Source organism: Rhinatrema bivittatum, chromosome 6, assembly GCF_901001135.1.
Source record: "Rhinatrema bivittatum chromosome 6, aRhiBiv1.1, whole genome shotgun sequence".
Classification (NCBI taxonomy): Eukaryota; Metazoa; Chordata; class Amphibia; order Gymnophiona; family Rhinatrematidae; genus Rhinatrema; species Rhinatrema bivittatum.
In genome coordinates, this window is record NC_042620.1 from 133,498,932 (window position 1) to 133,522,386 (window position 23,455).

Sequence of the window (23,455 nt, forward strand, 5' to 3'; positions counted from 1 at the left end):
GTGTACATAATAAGGGGATGGCAGCTGATCACGCACCATAGTGGATCTGGCTCTCTGAGTAGAGAACATACTGTTCAAAGTGAAAAGGGGGGACAGAAAAGGACAAGGGAGGGAGGTGGTAGAGAAGTGTGGGAAGGCTAAAGAGAGGATCTAATTGGGGGGAGGGGAAAAGGGAGTAACCTTGCGTAACTGGAAGAGAAAATTTATAGAAGAATTATATGGTGGAGCAAATCTTCATATATCTACTTTGGCTGGGAGACGGTAAATATGACTTGTGGGTTAACTAAGAAGATGCAGTAGGGTGAGATTCTGATTGATATAAGAGAATCACTATGAGAAGCCAGGTGAAATATATGACTTGGGATATATCAGATATAGGCTCACTGTCATAAGAACAAAAGATATGCCATACTGGGTCACACCAAGGGTCCAGCATCTTGTGTCATACAGTGGCCAATCCAAGTCAGAAATACCTGGTGAGTACCCAAACAATAAATAGAACCCAAGCTGATAATACTGGCAACAGAGACTATTCCTTATTGATTAATAGAAATGTATGGACTTCTCCTCTAGGAACTTATTCAAAAATTTTTAAAGCCAGGCACACTAACTGCCATAACCATATCCTCTGGCAATGAACACCAGAGCTTAATTATGCATTGAGTGAAAAGGAATTTTTTCCAGTTGGTTTTAAATGTGCTACTTTCTAAATACATGGAATGCCCCCTGGGCCTTCTATTATCTATGAGAGCAAATAACAGATTCACACTTACACCTTCATGTCCTTTCATGATTTTGTAGACCTCTATCATATTCTACATCAGCTGTCTCTCCTCCAAGCTAAATAGCCCTAAATTCTTCACCTTTTCCTCACAGGGAAGCCATTGCATGCCCTTTATCAATTTTGTTGCCTTTTTTTGAGATGTGGCAACCAGAATTGCACACAGTATTCAAGGTGCGGTCTCACCATGGAGCGATATAGAAGCATTATTACATCCACCATTTTATTCGCCATTCCCTTCCTAATAATTCCTAACATTCTGTTTGCTTTCTTGATTGCCACAGCACACTGAGCTGATGATTTCAATGCACTATCTACTAGGATACCTCGATCTCTTTCCTGGGTGGTAACTCCTAATGTGAAAACTAACAAGGGTCTAAAGTACCTGAATGTAATCCACTTTGAAGTGCTGAAAAATAAATTAAAAATAAAATCAATATATATGCATCACCTTGCACTTATCCATATTAAATTTCATCTGCCATTTGGTTACCCAATATTCCAGCCTCACAAGGTCCTCCTGCAGTTTATCACAATCTGCTTGAGTTCTAACTACTCTGCATAATTTTGTGTCATTCACAATTTGATCACCTCATTCGTTGTTCCCCTTTCCAGATAATTTATAAATATATTAAAAAAACACCGGTCCAAGTACAGATCCTTGAGACACTTCACTGTTTACCTTTTTCCACTGTAAAAACAGATCATTTAATCCTCCTCTGTTTCCTGTCTTTTAACCAGTTTGCAATCCTCAAAAGGACATCTCATTCTATCCCATCACTTTTTAGTTTTCTTAGAAGCATCTCATGAGGAACTTTGTCAAACACCTTCTGAAAACCCAAATACAGCTTTTATGAAACTGACGGTGGACCCTTAGTCCGAGGTAGAGTTGATGTTACTTAAGGGAGAATAAACTTTCTTAGGTCCCTACCGTCAGAAGGCAAGGCCAGGTAATCCAACATTGAACAGTTACTTCGCCACCGGAAGCCCATGGTCCCCCCAGGAGGAGCCTGTAGGGACCCGAGCCCCTTGGACTTAGGAGACTTTCTGAAGACTGAAGATGGATCCAAATACAAGAAGCATATGTTGAACAGTTACTTCGCCACTGGAAGCTCACGGACCCCCAGGAGAAGCCCGTAGGGACCTGAGCCGCTTGGACTTAGGAGACTTCCTGAAGACTGAAGATAGGTCTGGATGCAGGCGCCTCCTGCAGGTCGAGGGGTCCAGGCCGCTGGCGCCTCCAGCAGGTCGTAATGCAATCCGGAAGTCGAAGCCAAGGAAAGGTCGGAAGCCAGTCCAGTGGTCGAAGCCGAGAGAAGGGTCAGAAGCTGGTCCAGTGGTCAAAGCCAGGAGAAGGGTCGGAAGCCAGTCCAGTGATTGAAGCCAGAAGAGTCCGTCCAACAAGAGGAGAAGCAGGAACTAGGACCAGAAGGACAACACCATGGAACACAAGAAGTGCAGTCCAGGAACAGGAAATGGGAACTCAGGAACAACACCAACCAGGAGCCAGGATACCAAGGCAAGGTCTGAGTGGCAGACCTTACCTTTAAATAGTGAACCAGCAGGGGAATTCCCCGGAAGAAGCTTAACTCAATATCCGGTAGTGTTCCCTTTAAGAATCCTGCTTAGCCACGTGCACGCAGCTCTAAGCAGGCTCAGCGAGGGAGGAGTCAGCAACAGAGAATTTCGGCAGCTACACGGCCAGGCCTCAGCAGCAGCCATGGCTGCGCGTTGAGCATCGGAGCTGGCTGCCTGCTCCCACGGGCACCCTGGGAGCGTCCCGATGCCTCGGGTGAGTGGCTGGCCCTGGTCGCAGCAGTCCTTGACCTTTGTCCACATGTTTATTCACCCCTTCAAAAAAATGTAGGAGATTTGTGAGGCAAGACTTCCCTTTGGTAAATCCATGCTGGCTATACCTCATTAAACAATGTCTAAATGTTCCATGATTTTATTCTTTATAACAGTTTCCACGATTTTTCCCAGAGCTAAAGTCAGACTCACTGGTCTATAGTTTTCCAGATCACCTCCTGGAACCCTTTTTAAATATCAGGATTATATTGGCCACCTACCAGTTTTCAGGTACAATGGATGATTTGAATGATAGGTTACCAATTAATTGTAATACAGCTGAAATTTCATTTTTTAGTGTTCAGAACTCTGGGGTGTTTACCATCTTTTCCAGGTGATTTACTACAGTATGTCAATCTGGTCTACTATGTCTTCCAATTTCACCATAATTGGGTTCAGTTCATCTGAATTGTCACTTTTGAAAACTATCTACAGAAAGGGTATCTCCCCAAAATCCTCTTCAGTAAACACTGAAGCAAAGAATTTGATTAGTCTTTCCATGATGGCCTTATCTTCCCAAAGTGCCTGTTTAACTCCTCGATCATCTAACAGTCCATCTGACTCCCTCACAGGCTTCCTGTTTTGTATATATTTTAAAAAGTTTTTAATATGAATGTTTGTCTCTATGGCCAACTTCTTTTCAAATTCTCGCTTAGCCTATCTTATCAATGTCTTACATTTAACTTTCCAATGCTTATGACTTATCTTATTTTCTTCTGATGGATCTTTCTTCCAATTTTTTAATGAAGATCTTTTGGTTAAATAGCCTCGTTCACCTAATTTGTTAACCATGATGGCAATCTTTTGGCCTTCTTTCCATCTTTCTTAATGCCTGAAATACATCTGGACTGCGCTTCTAGGATGGTATTTTTTTAACAATGTTCATGCCTGTTGCACACTCTTAACCTTTTTAGCTGCACCCTTCAGTTGTTTTTAACTATTTTTCCTGCTTTATCAAAGTTTCCCTTTTGAAAGTTTAGAGCTAGAGCCATGAAATTACTTACTGTCTCCCTTCCAGACATTAATTCAAATTTGTTATGATCACCATTACCAAGTGACCCCATCACCATTACCTTTCTCATCAAATCCAGTGCGCCACTGAGAATTAGATCTAAAATTGTTCCTTCTCCTTTCAGTTCCTGAACCAATTGCTCCACAAACTGTCATTAAATCTATCCAGGAACTTTATCTCTCTAATATGTCCTGATGTTACATTTACCCAGTCAATATTGGAGTAATTGAAATCTCGTATTATTACTGCACTACCAAATTTGATTACCTTCCCTAATTTCTCTTACCATTTCACTATCTGTCACATCAATTTGGCCAGGTGGACAGTAGAATATTCCTATCACTATACTGTTGTCCAACTCACAAGGGATTTCTTGCAGGATCCGATTTTGCAGGATCTTTATCCTGTTGGACTCTATGCCATTCCAGACATAAAGTACCACCCCGCCTCCAAGTTGCTCCTCTGAATCATTGTGATATAATTTGTACCCCGGTATAGCACTGTCCCCTTCCACCATGTCTCTAAAATGCCAATTAAGACTATGTCATCATTCACTGCTATATACTCTAACTCTCCCATCTTACTTCTTCGATTTCTGACATTAGCATACAAACATTTCAAAGTGTATTTTTTTGTTTATATTAATATTCTGCTTTTCAGTTGACAGGGATAAAACTGAAACTTTTTGATCAGGTGATTTTTTACTTATAGGCACATGGACTACTTTTCATACTGGAGCCTCTCTGTTGAGATGCCCTAGCTCTAATGCTTCATTAGTATCTTTTGAAGATACCTCTGTCTGAACGATGCGCTGTTGAGTAACTGTCGGCTTTCCCCTTTGATTTAGTATAAAAGCTGCTCTAGCTCTTTTTTAAAGGTTAGCACCAGCAGCCTGGTTACACCCTGAATAAAGGTGGAGCCCACCCCTTTTGAAAAGATTCCCCCCTTCCCCGAAAGGTTCCCCAGTTCCTTACAATTCTGAATCCCTCTTCCTTGCACCATCATCTCATCCACACATTGTTAATCCTGACCTCTACCTGCCTCTGGGGACCTGCATATGAAACAGGGAGCATTTCAGAGAATGCTACCCTGGAGGTTCTGGATTTAAGCTTTCTACCTAACAGACTAAATTTGGCTTCCAGATCCTCCCTCCCTCCCATATTTTCTTATGTTGTTGGTGCCTACATGTACCATAACACCTGGCTCCTCCCCAGCACTGTCCAAAATCCTATCTAGGTGATGCATGAGGTCCACCACCTTCACACCAGGTAGGCATGTTACCAGGTGATCCTCATTACCACCAGCCACCCAGCTATCTACATTCCTAATAATTGAATCACCAAATATGATGGCCGTCCTAACCCTTCCCTCCTGGGCAATAGTCCTGGGAGACACATCCTCGAGGAATTCCATAGAGAGCAGGTCCTTGCTACAGGATAATATTTCCTGCTATACCAGATTAATGGTCTACCAGGAGACCTTACTCCTCCAAGGCTGTACCAGGGCTGCCAGACTGGATTTGGGACTTGGCTAGTATGTCTCTGACAGTCTCATCTATATACCTCACTGCCTGCCTCAGCTCCTCCAGGTCTACTACTGTAGCCTCCAGAGATTAGACTTGTCCTCTGAGAGACAGGAGCTGTTTGCACTCGTTTCACACATACAATCTCACACCGGTAGGTAAAAAAATCATATATGTGACACTTGATGCAAAAACTGGAAGGTTCCCCTCTTGCTGCTGGACTCCTGCCTTCTTCTTAATTTTTTCAGTTCTTCGTTATGTTTAGCTTGTTATTGGAGTAGGAATGTGTATAATTAGAGTCCTTTAGATGTATTAGTGTTTTTACTATTTATTTTGTAGTGGCCTAAAAGTGGATCATTAAACTCTTGATAAGGCCTGGAGCAATCCTGCTTCTGACTAGCTATTTAGTACAAACACACAAACTCCTAACTTTTGCCTGCTTCTAACTAGCTATTTAATACAGACACACACACATACTAAAAAATATACCCCAATAGTTAATTCTCCCCAAAACTTTTAAGTTCTAAAATTTCCCAAAGCAGTTCTTACCAATTCTCTTCAACTACTAGCAAGGGGATCCTCTCTTCTCAGTGCTCCCACAGTGTAGCTGTTGTGTCAGTGAAAGGAAAGGCAACAGCGGAGGAGAGGATATATAGGCCAAGTAGCCAAGTTTGGGGCCTGTCAGAGAAACAAGAGATTCATAACTTGAAGTTTAATAAGGAGAACAGATCTGTGCTTCTCAAGTCACTCTTTGGCCACACCTAGGTATGCTGGTTTTCTAATTATCCTCTAGTAGCATGCATGCTAATGAGTAAGATATATTGTGAGCTGGGCATGTCAGACTGACTACCTAGGTGCAAGGCAGTCCTAAGGGTACAAGGTATTGCTGGCCATATCAGCAGGAAACCATTTTCTATTCCATGGGCAAGTTACTACCATCTCTTCCATCAGCATTTAGGATACTTGTAGCTGTTGGGCTTCAAGCATTTCATGTAAAACTGGCTTACTCTCTTTGTTACCTAGTATGACCTGATAAAGCTATAAACATCCATGCAAATAGTTTGAGGAGTAAGCATTAGGGATGTGAATCGTTTTTGACAATTTAAAATATCGTCCGATATATTTTAAATCGTCAAAAATCGTTAGGGCCACGATACAATACCAATTCCCCCGATTTATCGTCAAAAAATCGTAAATCGGGGGAAGGGGGAGGGCAGGAAAACCGGCACACTAAAACCCCCTAAAACCCACCCCCGACCCTTTAAATTAAATCCCCCACCCTCCCGAACCCCCCCCCCAAATGCCTTAAATTACCTGGGGGTCCGTAGCGGCGGTCCGTAGCTTAAATTACCTCTGTAGCCTTAAATTACCTCCGTAGCGGCGGTCCGTAGCTAAATCGGGGGAAGGGGGAGAGCAGGAAAACCGGCACACTAAATTGTGTAGTCTTCAGCCGGCGCCATTTTGCAAAATGGCCGCCGCAAAATGGCGGCGGCCATAGACCAAAACGATTCGACGCAGGAGGTCGTTCCGGACCCCCGCTGGACTTTTGGCAAGTCTTGTGGGGGTCAGGAGGCCCCCCCAAGCTGGCCAAAAGCTCCTGGGGGTCCAGCGGGGGTCCAGGAGCGATCTCCTGCCGCAAATTGTTTTCCGTACGGAAAATGGCGCCGGGGTTCCGGAACCCTCGCTGAACGACCTCCTGCAGTCGATCTCCTGCCGGCACCATTTTCCGTACGGAAAACGATTCGCGGCAGGAGATCGCTCCCGGACCCCCGCTGGACCCCCAGGAACTTTTGGCCAGCTTGGGGGGGCCTCCTGACCCCCACAAGACTTGCCAAAAGTCCAGCGGGGGTCCAGAACAACCTGTGTCGAATCGTTTGGTCTATGGCCGCCGCCATTTTGCGGTGGCCATTTTGCAAAATGGCGCCGGCTGAAGACTACACGATTTAGTGTGCCGGTTTTCCTGCTCTCCCCCTTCCCCTGATTTAGCTACGGACCGCCACTACGAAGGTAATTTAAGGCTACGGAGGTAATTTAAGCTACGGACCGCCGCTACGGACCCCCAGGGTAATTTAAGGCATTTGGGGGGGGGTTCGGGAGGGTGGGGGATTTAATTTAAAGGGTCAGGGTGGGTTTTTAGGGGGTTTTAGTGTGCCGTGTTTTAGTGTGCCGCTGGACCCCCAGGTAATTTAAGGCATTTGGGGGGGGGGGTTCGGGAGGGTGGGGGATTTAATTTAAAGGGTCGGGGTGGGTTTTAGGGGGTTTTAGTGTGCCGGCTCACGATTTTAACGATTTTCACGATACTTTACACACCCAAACGGCAACAATACGATTCCCTCCCCCTCCCAGCCGAAATTGATCGTTAAGACGATTGAGGACACGATTCACATCTCTAGTCTCCATACATAACTATATAATATATGATGGGCACTAGCATCCCCCCCAAGCATAACCTGACCTTCACCCCCCCCCCAGTGCCCCCTTATGCAGTAGCTTATATAATAACAACTTACTCCATGACAGTTGCATGCGAGCTGCATCTCCTCTGTGCAAGATGTGGTAATTGGGGCGCCTGCCTGCCTCTGGCATCAGGTGGTGCTCATCAGCCACCACTAGGGACACCAGATGGGGCATCTCCCTGGTGGTAAAATTGGGCTGCCTGCCTCACCCTGCCATGTTGCATGCACTGAAGGGAGCAACACGAAGCCCCGCCCTTGCGTTTCCGTGTGCGCATGCACAAACATACACACTCTATTCCTCAGTGCGCACAGGGACGTGTGTAGCTCATGCAGGGTCATGCACAACTTGTGGACACAATATGTGCATATTTTGAATTGTTCGCATGCATATTTGCAAACATTACAAAAAACGTCACCTTTGACATGAACTGTGCCAAACACACATTTATAGCCACACATGCTGTCATTTAAAAATCTACCTTTTAGGACATAAGATAAGAACATAAGAATGAGTTTGTTTATAAAATTTTGAGTAAATTGTCCTAAAGAAAGTTTTCAAATTTTTATCCATCTTTTATATTTTTATTCTAAATTTCACACATGAGTAATTTTACAGTTGTATATTAATGAGTAGGTAGTGGGTAAAATTCTGCTGTATGTGCTACAATATTTTCCAGATATGAATTCCTTTGTATATGTCTATCATTTGAGTGAAATGTTATTGAAAAATTGCTGTGGTTAAAATTTGTATTAATGCATGTGAGACCATGGCTATGTACTGTTTTTACAGAGACCCAAGAAAGGAGAGGTAGTGAGGAACTACAAAATAAATGTACTTGTAGGTAAGAGATGCTTTAAGAAATAGAAACATGACAGCCAAAAAACACCATTTGGCCTGTCTAGTCTGCCTAGCTCTACAATCCCTACTATTCCTTCAGAGATACCTTATGCTTGCCCCATGCTCTCCTTGAATTCAGATACTTTCCTTGTCTCCACTGGGAGGCTTTTCCATGCATCCAATAGTCTCTCTGTAAAGAAATATTCAAAAAGGACTTCTTGCCATTACTACTTAACTGTATGTGGAAGCAAATAGAGTGCTAATGTAGTGACGTGAAGATGGTATGGGTGTAGTGATAGTGACGAAAAATAAATCACACAACTCAATTTTGGTTAAATGCAGCTCCAATTTTGTACCTATGGAAATAAATCTTTACTGAGTAAGACCCATAGGGTAATACTATAATAATTATTTTGTCAAAATTCATTGCATTCTACTCATCCATGATAGCACAGATTAGATAGGTAGAAAAAGTGAGATACTTTGTACTATTTTTACTCAAAGAGGTTTAAAATTAACTGGTTTCGCAAGCTTGAACATTAACCATAATTAGAGTAACATAAATAATTTAATTGTCAAGCAAAGCATAAAGAGTTAGGTTGGATGTAATAAGTACATTTGCTCTACCATTATTTGTGCTGATCATCACTGGCACTTCCTTAATATCTAGGCATGTAAAGAAATATCTTAGGGCATGTGTAATTTAACACTTACCCAACTTGCCTATCAAATGGAATATGAGGTTGTATCAATAGGAACATTTCAGTCATATCAATATTCAAAAAGTTTTTCTTGTTTTGTAAATGCATGACAAGATTTCAGTTCCTGCATGATACAACTTTAGATATTATATTATGATATAATGTATGCATACAGTACCATTTGCTTAAAGATATTTGAAAAGAGATGTTTTTAAATGTCAATGTTGAATATTAAATATATATATATATATGCATCTATATGTATACATATATATGTATGTGTAAATATATATGTATATACAGTACTGAATATATGTATCTTTAAATAGAGTTAAAATACTAAACACCTCAGAGAGACCAGAGACATATAGTATACTTAAATCTAGAGGCTTATTGAAGATAGATATTGTCAAAAAATGGAATTAAATAGGAGGCACTTGGTTGCTTTTGGTTTGAGGTTTATTGGGTTTTTATTTTTTATTTTTTTTAAAATAATGGATTATGTTGTCTCAATATAATTGTGATGAGTAAGTCTGCAAAAGGCCAAAACATCACTAAATCTAGAGTCAGGTGGAAAACTGCTTCACTTTGCATTAATCTCTACCACTGAGACCTATTTCCATACAAAATGGGCCTGCAGTGCTGTTTGCTGTGGAATCTTTTGGCATTTGTGTAGCAGGTGAAAAAGAACTGTAGTAAATTGGACTTAATGATTTGTACTTGTTTTTAGCATATGAGCCTCAAACAGATTCCAATTCTGAACACTAGAACTGGTATTTGTTGGATTAAAAATACAGAGACACTTAGTACAACTGGCTTTTTAAAATGTCTTTAATATTCAGTGCTGTTAACCATTTATTTTCTGAGGTTTTGGACCCCTAAACACAAAGATACAATTAAGTTCCTTTGTTTCCTACCGGTTATGCAGGCAGTACTTATAATAGTAATGCAGTTGGGTTATGTCCATCTGTATGGATGTGTTTTGTCACAGATGATAGGTTGTTGCTGTTCCTAACATCTCTCAAATGTTCAATGAAACAGTCAAACACCTGTTTGTTTCTTCAATATGTATAATCTGCAACATTTCTGCAGATGGTGCTACACACAATTCATTCAGAGGTGCGTGTTAAGTATTCATAAATGGCAAATGAAGCTATGCTGTAAAAATCCAATGAGCTCTGTGCAAAGGTTAAAAAAGAGAGATTATAAACCTCCAACTGTTTCCAGCCATACTTGGTGAAATACAGGGCAAAGTTTCTTAATTTCATGTTCTGATTTGCTGCCATTTTATTAGAAAATAAAGGATCTGATTCACAAGGCCAAATCTTGGTTTTGTGCTCAATTTTGCTGATTTTGGCACAAAGTATTACCATTGAAAAACAGACAAAATTGTCTTTTTAAATCAGTATTTCCTAACTTTTTCAAGCTTAAGGTATACCAACATTAGCAAAAGTGTGTGGTACACCATCCTCCCTTGGGCAGGCAGTGTGGACATGGAGAGGACTCATATGGTCAAAACAAGAACTAGCAAAGCACTGATAGCCCCATCAGTCTCTCTTATAAATTATAAAACAAAGGGAGAAAGGGCCAAATTGGGCCACTTCCTTCTATATACAGTGGAAGGGAATGGGCAGTGGAGTGCCTCAGGGATCTGTATTGGGACACTTACTTTTCAATATATTTATAAATGATCTGGAAAGAAATACGACGAGTGAGATAATCAAATTTGCAGATGATACAAAACTGTTCAGAGTAGTTAAATCACAAGCAGATTGTGATAAATTGCAGGAAGACCTTGTGAGACTGGAAAATTGGGCATCAAAATGGCAGATGAAATTTAATGTGGATAAGTGCAAGGGGATGCATATAGGGAAAATAACCCATGCTATAGTTACACAATGTTAGGTTCCATATTAGTTGCTACAACCCAAGAAAAAGATCTAGGCAACATAGATATAGAATCTAGAGAAAGGCTTTATCCATCCATCTGATGCTCCCGCAGGAGCGGGGTTCTACTTTGTGAAGAAAAAGAACGGTGGACTATGTCCTTGTATTGATTACAGGGGTCTCAATGTGATAACTCGTAAGGATCGATACCCACTACCCCTCATTAGCGAACTGTTCGATCTCCTCGAAGGGCGCATATCTTTTCCAAACTGGACCTGAGAGGTGCACACAATTTGTTACGCATCCAGTGTGATGACATTTGGAAGACAGCGTTTAATACCAAAGACGGCCACTACAAATACATGGTAATGCCTTTTGGGCTATGTAATGCTCCAGCCATTTTTCAACGCCTCATGAATGAAATCTTCTGAGTTCTCCTGTACAATTTCGTAGCTGTATACCTCAATTACATTCTGATCTTCTCTAAGGACATAGAATCCCACCGTGAACATGTCCGCATCGTCCTCCAAAGTCTGAGAGAGAATCATTTGTACACAAAACTGAAAAAATGTCTGTTTGAGCGGAATCACTTACCCTTTCTGGGATACATCATCTCTGATCGTGGATTCTCAATGGACCCGGAAATATTTCAGGGAATCCGTGACTGGCCTCAGCCAGTAGGCCTTCGGGCATTGCAATGCTTTCTAGGCTTCACCAATTATTACTGAAGTTTCATTGCGAATTACTCTTCCATATTTGCCCCACTCACTGCTTTGACTAGGAAAGGGGTCAAAACCCGAGTTTGGATGTCTAAAGCAATTGCTGCCTTCCAGAGGATTAAAGAAGCCTTCAGCTCCGGTCCCTGTCTCTTTCATCCAGATCCCAAACGTCCATTGGTTATGGAGGTCGATGCCTTAGCGATCGGCACCAGAGCCGATCTGAGTCAACACTCTCCCATGGGCAAGCTAAACCCCTGCTTGTTTTACTCTCATACATTTTCCCCTACAGAACAACGTTACACCGTTGGTGACCACAAACTCCTTGCAGTAAAACTAGCACTTCAAGAGTGGCGCCTTTGGTTGGAAGGGGCGTAACATAAGTTTACCATCTTCACTGACCACAAGAACCACGAACATCTCAGAGGCTCAACTTTTGAACCCCCGTCAGGTCCGGTGGGCCTTATTCTTCGAAAGGTTTGATTTTAACCTTTGCTTTGGTCCTGGTTCCAAGAACTTGCGCGCTGATGCGCTGTCCAGATCATTCGAGCTGAGGACATCCCAGAAGTTCCTAGCTTCATTATCGACCCTGCTTCTATTTCCCTTACTGCGACTACCACAGGCCCTGTTGGAAAGACCATCATTCCTCACCTGCTACGTGAGCGCGTCTTAAAGTGGGCCCACGACTCCAAACTGGCAGGCCACCCTGGTTGTGCCAGGACCCTGGAAATGCTGCAAAGGCACTATTGGTGGCCTACTATGGTGCAAGATTCACAAAACTACGTAGACTCATGTCCCACTTGCACCCAGCAAAAACCACCAACAGGGAAGCCTTGGGGCTTGCTTCAGCCTCTCCCAGCAACTACCAAGCCATGGTCCATTGACGGACTTTATTACTGATCTACCTCCTTCCCAGAATAACACGGTGATTTGGGTGATCATCGACTGTTTCTCGAAAATGGGTCACTTTATCATCTTGCTGGGCCTTTCTTCAGCCCTGGAACTGGCAAAGCTCTTCCTGAAGAACATCTTTGGTCTCCATGGACTCCCCAAGGAGATTGTATCCGATCGGGAACCACAATTTGCCGCCAAGTATTGGTGTTCCTTGTGTCGAAAGATCGACATTTCCCTGAGTTATACATCGGCCTACCATCCCTAGGCCAATGGGCAGGCCGAAAGGAACAATCGGACCTTGAAGACATTCCTACGCTCCTATGTAAATGATCAGCAAAATAATTGGTCAAATCTTCTCCCCTGGGTTGAGCTGTCGCACGATACCCATGTTGCAGCAGCCACCGACACATCCCCATTTGCAGTAGTCTTCGGACTGCAGCCCCGACTGCCTCTTCCTGTTCCTCAGATGGTTCCGTCTCCAGCGGCTCGATCCATGGCTCAAACCATTTGCCAAATGTGGACCTGGGTAAAGGAGTGACTTTCGTGAGCTGGTGAATGCGCCAAGTGCACTTCTGATCTTAATAGACGACCCGCTCCACTCTTTTGACCTGGCCAGAAAGTGTGGCTGAGTACTTGACACATTCGACTGAGACTTCCCTCTCACCGTCTGGCTCCGGAATATGTAGGACCATTTCCTGTGATCCGAAGAGTGGGAGCTGTCTCATATCAACTTCAGCTACCTCATTCATTGGGTATCCACAAAATGTTTTGTGTGTTCCTGTTGAAGCTGTTGGTCCTCTTCTGGCCCTCACGCAAAGACCCTCCTGCTCTGCTTATCTCTGCAGAACCTGACACTTCTCTCCAGGTAAGAGAGGTCCTCGACGACCGGCGATGCCAAGGCAAGCGGGAATACCTCTTAGCCTGGAAGGGCCATGGGGCCGAGGAGAATTCATGGGAACCCTCCCAAAACATCCTTGATAAGGAACTCCTGAAGACCTTCCATAGAATGTACTCTGAGAAACCACAGCCGCGTAGGGGAAGGCCTGGGGGGGGGGGGGGGGGTACTGTTATGCGCCCCACTCGCAGCTGTCCCGCGCAGGGCCTGCTCACCTTCATGGTTCCACAGCGGGTCCCAGGACGACCTCCCTCTTGGTAGTAGCCAGTCCTTCCAGGCCCTGGCGTCCCGCGGCAGTGGCAGTCGCTGGGCCTTCCACTGCACACCAGGCCCCACGCTGAGGCTCGGCGTCCCCGGCTATGTTAACCATGCCCCCTACACACACGCACGCGGACCGCTCGGACTCATGTAGGGCCAAGGGCGGGTCTTAGCTCCTCGGCATGCCCTGACTGATCCCTTGATATAAGGAAGTTCCTGTCTATGCTTCCTTGCCTTGGCAATCGGGTTGGTTTGTTCTAAGATTGCCTCTGTGTTTGTTCCTGCTCTTGCCTGTTCCTAGTCTTGTTCAAGGATCCTTCTGTTCCAGTTCTGTTCCTGACTTATTTCTGCATCCTAGTTCCTGCGTCCTGCTTGTTCCTGTGTTCGTCTGTCTGTCTACCCAGGTAGTACCTTCGGAATGTCTTACTGGTACTGACCTCAGCTTGCTTTGACCTGCCTGCCTACCTCTTTGACCTGCCTGCCTTTGACCTGCTTTGACCTGCCTGCCTGCCTCAAAGACCTCAGCTTGCTCCTGACCTGCCTGCCTGCCTGCCGCCTGCCTCAAGACCTCAGCCTGCCTTTGACCTCATCTGACCCCTGCTTTGCTGACCATTCCTTGGACTGACCTCTGGATCTTGATCTTTGCCTGCCTGACCTCGTCTCCAGATTCTGGCTTTGTTCCTCGCCTTGTCATCACCAATTCTGTCTGGTTCTCCTTGTTCCAACTAGCCTCCAGCTTCGAACCCGATCTCACTCCCCCTGTGTCCGTGGGCATGCCGGACTTTTATTCTCTCAGGAGACCCTGCGAGGCCCACCTAAGTCTAAGTGGCCCGGGTCCCTACGGGCTCCTCCCAGGGGGACCTCGGGCTTCCAGTGGTGAAGCTCTTCACAGCCTCTGTCTCCTCCAGTGCTCCACCCACTAGGGGCAGTTACCTCCTGTTCCCTTTCAAGAGATGTTCCTTCACTGTCCCAGGACAAGGGTCCACTCCCGAGCGCAACATATATGTCGTTACCTGTTAGCAAAATAGGTCTAAAAGCAGTACAATAGTTACAAAAGTCACTAGAGGAACATTTTAACTGTTACTGTGAATGAGAGATTGTAAGAATGCTAAACAGAAGTTGAAATTTCTAGAACCATTAAGGTAAGGTGTAGGAAAGACCAGATAAAATTTAAGTTGAAGCAGTAACGCATATATTATTACTGCTTATCTTAGTTAAGAGATTAAAATGTGTAAGAAAGACGTGACACAATGGTCCGAATTCAGCCCCACACCAAATAGATACATTACCCATATCTGAAATACAAAAGTTCCCTGAAATCAACGCACCAACCTTTGTGAAAATATAAACTCCTCCTTAGGAGAAGGTCACATGCCAGAAATACTGAAAGGAGCAATCATTAAACCAATTCTAAAGAAAAAAAACCTGGACCCCCTAACACTGAACCCTAGGGAGAATGGCATGGCTGAAACCAGGAAGTCCATGCAGACACAAGCAAGCCTCAGGCAGGCCCCAAGAACATTGAGGCCTCCCAGGCCCTGGAGCAAATCCTGGATAGTTTGTAGGTGAGACCCCGGCTTCGGAGTGGCCTACAGGAGGGTTCATAACAGTACCACCCCCCTCAAAGGGGTGCCCCCCTCCTTTTAGGAGGACCAGGAACAAAGCAGAACAGAGCATAGAAGACAAGCAAGAACCACAACAGCACAGACAAGCAAACAGCCAACAGCACAAACAAGCAAACAGGAAACACACAGCAAACAACAAACACACAGCACAAACGAGCAAAACAAACACACAGCACAAACGAGCAAAAAAAAAACAGCACAAACGAGCAAAACAAAAAACACACAGCACAAATAAGCAAAAACAAGCAAAACAGCACAAACAAGACAAGAACCACAAGAAACACCAAGAAGACCTGGGGGAGGGAACCCAGGGTGGGCAAAGCAAAACTAGCTAACCAGGCGGGGTGCAGGCGCCTCCTGCAGGTCGTAACAACCCCAAGCTGGCGAACAAGACAAAAATGTCTGGATGCAGGCACCTCCTGCAGGTTGAAAAAGAAAAAATCCAGACAGCTGGCGCCTCTAGCAGGTCGTAACAATGGCAAAGCTGGCGCCTCCAGCAGGTCGTAACACAAAGTCCTGAAAAAACATTTTTCGGTCCCATAACCAGTCCAGGAACAAACAAGACTCTGGAACAAGGTGGATCCATCGGCGGAGCACCACCGTCGGACACATGGCCTTGCATTCTGTTAGAAACGGGGGTGTTTAGTGTGCCCTTGGGCCTCAGCCCGACCCCAGACGAATCCAGGACTGAACCGAGGGTTGGCGACGTGTCCCAGCATGGCAGAACACGGTCTTACCCTTTGCAAGGCCTGCAAGCTCCCAGAGTCAACAACAGATGATGTTGGTAGGGGAACAGTCCTCCGACTGTTCCGAGCACTTTCAGACCTGCCGCTTGAATCGGCATGGAGCAGCAGGCCGGCCTGAGGATGAGGGCAGACAGAGGCCTTGACACGAAGACATGACACTAAGGTTGATACGATGGCATCACAGACGAGGGTTGAGGCAAAGACATGACACCAGGGCGGATGCAATGGCATCAGAAATGAGGAACTTGAGGAAGTCCAAACGAGACGAGAAGCTGGGAAGGAAGATATTGGCACTGTCTCTCAGGGCGCCCTACACAGCCAACCTTCATGGGCGGACCCAATGGGCTGGTCTCGGACCACCCTGTCCCACTGTGTGCCCTACACAGCCTAAGGAGACTGGTCACGGGCCACGCAGAGAGCGGGACGAGCGCAAGAAAGAATCCAGCTGACAGAGTCTCCAGTGACCGGAAACAGGAACCGGATGGAACGGATTTACCCTCATGGTGGTCACCTGGAGGACAAGGAGAGCTGGAACATTGCAGTAACAGACATCAGGAAGATCAGACACCAGGATACCTGGACGGGGACCTCAGGCAATGAAGACATGGTTCTAGACATAGACGAGACGAGGAGCTCCACAAAGAAAACAAGGCTTGTCGGAGCGCTGGACAGCAGGAGCTTCCAGAGACGAAGTAGCTCCGATGCAAGGCAAGGCTGACTGAAAGTTGAAGTCCTTTTATAGGGCTGCAGACAGGTGACTCCCTGGGAGGAGTTTGGAAGGCCCACACCTAGCTGGCCCTATAACTAAGGAGGAGTGCTGCGGGCCGGCCCCTAGGGAGAAGGGCTTGGCTCTAACCAGGAAGTCCATGCAGACACAAGCAAGCCTCAGGCAGGCCCCAAGAACATTGAGGCCTCCCAGGCCCTGGAGCAAATCCTGGATAGTTTGTAGGCGAGACCCCAGCTTCGGAGCGGTCTCCAGGAAGATGTAAGGAGCCTCCCGTAGCACCACTACAGGAGGGTTCATAACACGAGTATGTTGCAGTTCCTAAATTCTGATACTCAGTTGGGAAGAGGGATTTGATTTATGCGCCTTCCAGAAAATATCTGGATCTCCTATCTATTATCATCATCCAAAGGACAAACAGTAGCAGATAGGTCTCAGTCACAAAGGTGATTTACATATATACCTCCCAACTCAGCATAGCCATTGCAGCAACAGCGCTTGGCCAGTTTGTTTCTGTTTAAAATACTGCTTATGTTGTTGATGTACTCCACTTAGCATGGATTGTCCAATATAAGCAGAATATAAAAACATTTAAATAAATAAAAAATAAGCCATTAATTCTTCTGGAACCTGGTTAACATGGAGCCTAAGTCTGACCAATAGGTGTAACTGAAGCTCCTCCCCACCCCCTCCACTAAAAGGTTAATATGAATGCTGCCATAGCAGAATCTCTAGCTCTGATTAGTCCGGGGAGAAGAAGCTTGACTGGAGAATCAAAGCAAGGTCTTCTGCATAGTAGGGCAATATGCTTGCCATTGAATTATGAGGATGTCCCCTAATTCTTTAAACTTTATTAAATCCTTTCTCCTTTTATCCTATAAATGATTACAAATACCCATTTTCAAGTTTGTTTGTTTTTTCTATATATAATTTGGTGTCTCATTAAACATACTTGAATAAATAAAAAGTACCCATCTTTTCAAAGTCTTGCAATTTAAGGACATTTTATGATGTGCACAGTAAACTATATCAGTGTCTATCCAATTATGATATTATCAGGATCTCTCAAAGAAAATGTCATTTACTGAACATTCATTTATATAATTATCCTTTAATTTCATAAAATTATATTGGATAATAATGAAGGAATAGAATGTTTTACTCTACACTTTTGTTATAGAAGTGCCACTTAAGATAAATTATAAACTAAACAGCATATTCATTTGGATTCATAATAGTTTGATTAAAATGCAATGCATTATAATGACAGCTTATGTTAACAGAGTTTTATCTGCTCAGTTTGTCCTTGCCATGGGAACTAGACAGGACTGCCCATTTGCTCTCCTGTTATACGCTCTTACCAGTAAACCATTGGTAATAACTGCGTCCATGTGCACACACCGGGAACCACGTGCACATGGAGACACATGCGTTTTTTTAAAAATCTACCCCTTAGTGCGGCCTCAGCATGGAGCGAAACAAGGGCATTATGACATTTTCCATTTTATTCTCCATTCCTTTCCTAATAACTCCGAACATTCTGATTGCTTTTTTGACTGCTGCTGCATACTGAACCAAAGATTTAAAAGTATTGTCCACTATGACGTCCAGGTCCTTTTTTGGGAGGTAATTCCTAATATGGAACCTAACTTCATGCAACTACAATGCAGATTATTTTCCCATGTGCATTACTTTGTACTTGTCCACATTACATTTCATCTGCCTTTTAATTCCCAGTCTCCAGGAATTTCTCACAATCTGCTTGTGATTTAAAAACTCAGTCTAATTTTGTATCATCTGCAAATTTAATCTCTTCATTCATCATTCCCTTTTCCAGATAATTTATAAATATTTTAAAACATAACCATCCTAGTACAGATCCTTGAAGCATTCCACTGAGAATACTGACCAATTAGTCCTACTCTCTGCTTCTTATCTTTTAACCAATTTGCATCCACAATAAAGCATTTCAGGGATACTCCAGGGAGGTACAAATTTAACTGGTTAAATTAGCTGGATAATGTTGATATTTAGCCTGAATAACTTGAACCTTAATTGGCTATGAGCATATAGCCAGTTAAGAACAAATTGTAATTAAAAAGAAATCTGGCATGCAAGATGGTCCTAGAACTCCTTAAACCCCACCCCCAAAAATAAACCCAATAATTTTGTGGTAAATGCCCAATCCTCCCTCAACTATCTAACCTCCAATTTAATAAATAACATGGAGTGGGCCATCACGGCCTGAGGTTCCCTCCCTCGAGATATTAAAATTCATAACAGATTCCAGGCCCCCTTTCACACCACCCTCCCGACAAGATAACAGCCCCTACCAAACCTATCCCAATTCCTTCCAGCTCCTGAATCTTCAGATTCTCAAGGCTGATGAGAGCGATAGTGTCATACTGCTCCAGCTGCATTCATGTTACTCTGATGTTAGGGGGATCGGGCACTAGCCTGACATTTTTGAACTTATTTTGGTGGTTAGGGAAATGAGGACTGCCCTGCTTCCCAAATTTATATTATTATTATTATTTATTTTTATTTTGTTTTTTCTTAATTGACTATATGCTGAATATAGCCAGCTAAGGTTCAAATAATCCAAGTAAATATACCCAGATAGCTTTAACCTAGTATATTCAGCTGAGCATGTGTCCCACTGAATATTTGGCAAAGTTATCTAGGTAATATTACATAATATTACATATTGCAACATGTACTGATTATGGACTTCATAGAGTATAAAACACAATGTGGTAACTCTTGCAAATAAAGGTGCATCCCACAAGTTTCAATTGATTGCCATGGCTGTGCTGAAACATTGCACTGCTGGTGTTCATGTCCTGCATGTTCTCATATTGTACAAATAGTGCAGAACATTTCATGCAGCAAAGACAAGTCTTCAGCAATAAAACAGTAAGACTCTCCCACAATTCATCAAGTGGCAACTAGAAGGAATGTTTAGGAGGCACCTTATTTCCCACTCAAGGTTGAATGCCTCTCTATCCTTTCTATCTTTGGTCCATGGCCCTTTGAGACTCTTACATTTGCATGGCCTGGATGCAGTGGATGCTATTAAAGAGTGTGGCTAGTTTCAGTGGATGGGACACATGATGGTGGTGGTGTTAATTGCCTGAAATCATTTTGTTGATTGATGGTGGTGGCCATTGCAGTCATTGATATAGTAATTCTGTCCAAAGACTATTAGTATTCTGAGACTTCAACATGATCAGCTGTCAGCGCATATTAGGGATGTGAATCGGGCTTCGGACGATTGAAAATATCATACGATATTTTCAAAATCATCAGAAATCGGGGGCTCCCCCAAAACGATAAGAAAACCCTATGATATTGTTTGTGGGGGTTCTCTTATCGTTTTGGGGGAGGGCGGGAAAAACGGCACACAAAAATAATCCCTAAACCCACCCCGACCCTTTAAAACTAATCCCTTAGCTTCCCCCACCCTCCCGACCCCCCAAAAAACTTTTTACAGGTACCTGGTGGTCCAGTGGGGGTCCCGGGAGCGATCTTCCGCTCCCGGGCCATCGGCTGCCACTAATCAAAATGGCACCAATGGCACTTTGCCCTTACCATGTGACAGGGTATCCGTGCCATTGGCCGGCCCCTGTCACATGGTAGGAGCACTGGATAGCCCGCACCATTTTTAAAGATGTTGCCAGCCATCCAGGGTGAAAGGGCCCCACTAGATATCAGTATTTTCTTCTAAGTGTAGTGAACCCCTGGTCAGCTACTAGATGGCCCTAGATCCCTGCCCATTAGGGATTAACAGCTTAGTAGGAGACATCAGTCCTGTACAACTCCTCCTCTTGAAGCTGGCTGTGAATTGAAGTCTCAGTTTACTTGGCGGGGGACTAGGTTAGGAGCATATGTGGTCAGTATGAGTTAATCTTTAGAGAACGAGGAACTGATTTTTGTGTTTCCCTGCTGAGTTGGGCGTACTAACCAAACTTAGTGTACTTGTGTTCAGAAGAGATTCCCCTTCAATGCACTCCCCTGCCTGAGAGGGTCTGCTTCATTTTTAAAAGAGAGACTTTATAATTCTTTGGATATTTGGTGACTGGAGTGAAACCTAGAACCCTTATGGTAAAGTTAGTCCCCAGATCCAGAGGACAAGGGCTGAAGATCTGTTGTAAGCCATCCTTCCATCCTACTGAAGCCAGGAGCAAGACCGGTGACAGCATCACCCCAGCCAGAGAAATATTTGGAAGTGAAGAGTATTTTGTTGTAAGGAGGATTTTGACCTAAGCTGGGCTGGTATAGCTGGTTTCCTGTGGGCATTAGACTTCTCCTTCCGAAAAATCACATCTATTGGAAGTTTGGGAAGAAGGAAGAAGACAGGCTGTGGGCAAAAAAAAAAACAAACATTGAACTGAAGTAGGATTTTTCCGGGATTCAGAGCATTCCCCCAATAGAATTTCCCTAATCCACTGGGATAGTTTATACATTGAGAGAAAAAGTCTTAAGATCACTCCCAGGGACCTGAGAAAAGAATACAAGCCCAGAACCCAGGAAAACAGTTTAAATATTTCCATTATACAGTTTCATTTGTGGAGTCCTTATTAGACATTGATGGACGTATTTGAGATAATCAGTAAATTTTATTTGAACATCCAGTCTGTGTCCACCTGTTTGTCCCAGCAACCAAGACATTTACAGAGAAATACACACACTTAAGGAAAAGCACACTTCATCTGGGCCATGAAAGAACTCACATATTGGGATCTGCAGGAAGGGGGAATATGCCTGTGAAGAGACCGCACCAGATAAGAAATATTTTTATGGCCTTAGGGAAAGCTGTAAAACCCCTAACAAAGGGCTACATAAGGAAAGTAGGGTCATGGGGGGCAGTGGATTTAGAACTGGGGGGGGGGGGGCTGTTTGATCCAGGGGGTAATTTTGGAACATGAAGGGGTTTGAAAAGGGGGACAGGATGTCACCATGTGACTTTTCAATCTTTTTCTAGACTTTTGCCTGTGCTGAGCCTCCTCTAGAGACACAAAGGGGTTGGAGGAATGTTTAACCAGACCTCTAGGAAGGGGGAGGAGGTCATTTTGGGCTGCTGGTGGCCCTTTAAGATGATGGCAGTATCATGTGAAGGGGATGGCTATCATGAGTTTTTCATGGATTCCCCATGATATTTTTTTCTTGCAGAGATTTTTCATGAGAAAAAATATGAGGGGAGCTGCCGCAATATTTTGTCGTGGGAGATGGGAAATACCATGGGAAAGTCCCCTGCAATATTTTGCTCTTTCCATGATAAGAAATTGCAGCATAGTAAATGACTCCCTTCAATTGTAAGCCCTCTGGGGACAGGAAAATACCTCCAGTACTTGAATGTAATCTGCTTTGAAGATTCTTAGAAGAATATAAATAAAATGAAATAAAAATAAGTAAAAGTGGCATGAACACATCTTCAATGATATGCTAATCTCGACAGCTCTGCTTCTTTTAAGCAGACGCTCTTTGGGGCAGATTTTATAAAACTACGCGCGCGTGTGTACTTTTGTTCGCGCACCAGGCGCAAACAAAATTACGCCGGATTTCAATACATACGCGCGTAGCTGTGCATATCTGTTAAAATCCGGGGTCGGCGTGCGCAAGCCTGCCCAAAATCGGCAGCCTGCACGTGCCGAGCCACGCAGCCTGCCTCAGTTCCCTCTGAGGCCGCTCTGAAATCGGACCGGCCTCGGAGGGAACTTTCCTTCCACCCCCCCCCCCCCCCCCGCACCTTCCCCTCCCTTCCCCTACCTAACCCCCCCCCGGCCCCAACTAAACCTCCTACCTTTGTTGCACAAGTTACACCTACCCGAAACAGGTGTAACTTGTGCACGCCGGGCCGGCCGCCGGCGTACCATGGTCCGGTCCGGGAGCTGGTCCAGAGGCCGCGGCCATGCCCCCTGAACACCCTTAATGACATGCTGGCCATGACACGCCCGCGACATGCCCCCCAGGCTACTTAAAGAACCCTGTAATAGGGCTGAGCTTCAAGGAGGCCTTCTTAGTTAGTGTGCTGCATGAAAATGCTTCACAGAACACCATCCATTCCACATGCTGACACAGCAACTCTGTAGTGAGGTCACTCAGAGAAAGTTTCTTCCATCTAGATGGTCCAGCAAATCTGTGGTGAGGACACGCAGAGCAGGTTTCATCCATCTAGATGGCACAGCATCGCTGTGGTAAGGCCAGTTCTGTCTTGTCCAAAAAACTGTGTTCCTGCCCTTTACTGGCCATGTGCTTCACATATTGAAGGCCTCTTGCCATGTCATGGCTTACCACTTGGGAGGGTGCATGGTTTTTGTGGGCCTACCCCTCTGGCATCTTACCTCACTGGGACTGCTGCGGGGTGTCGAGTCCAGTGACGAGTGGAGGACTCTGAAGGCTGCTCTGGCATCCATTGCAGTATTTGAGTGAGAACATTTGTGATGTTGCCGATGGCAGCAACAAGGGTGTTGATGTTTTGAGTGCTGGCAGCCATATCTTGTTGCAGGATTTGGTTCTGCTGGTCGACCGACCTTCTGAGACCCTGTATCT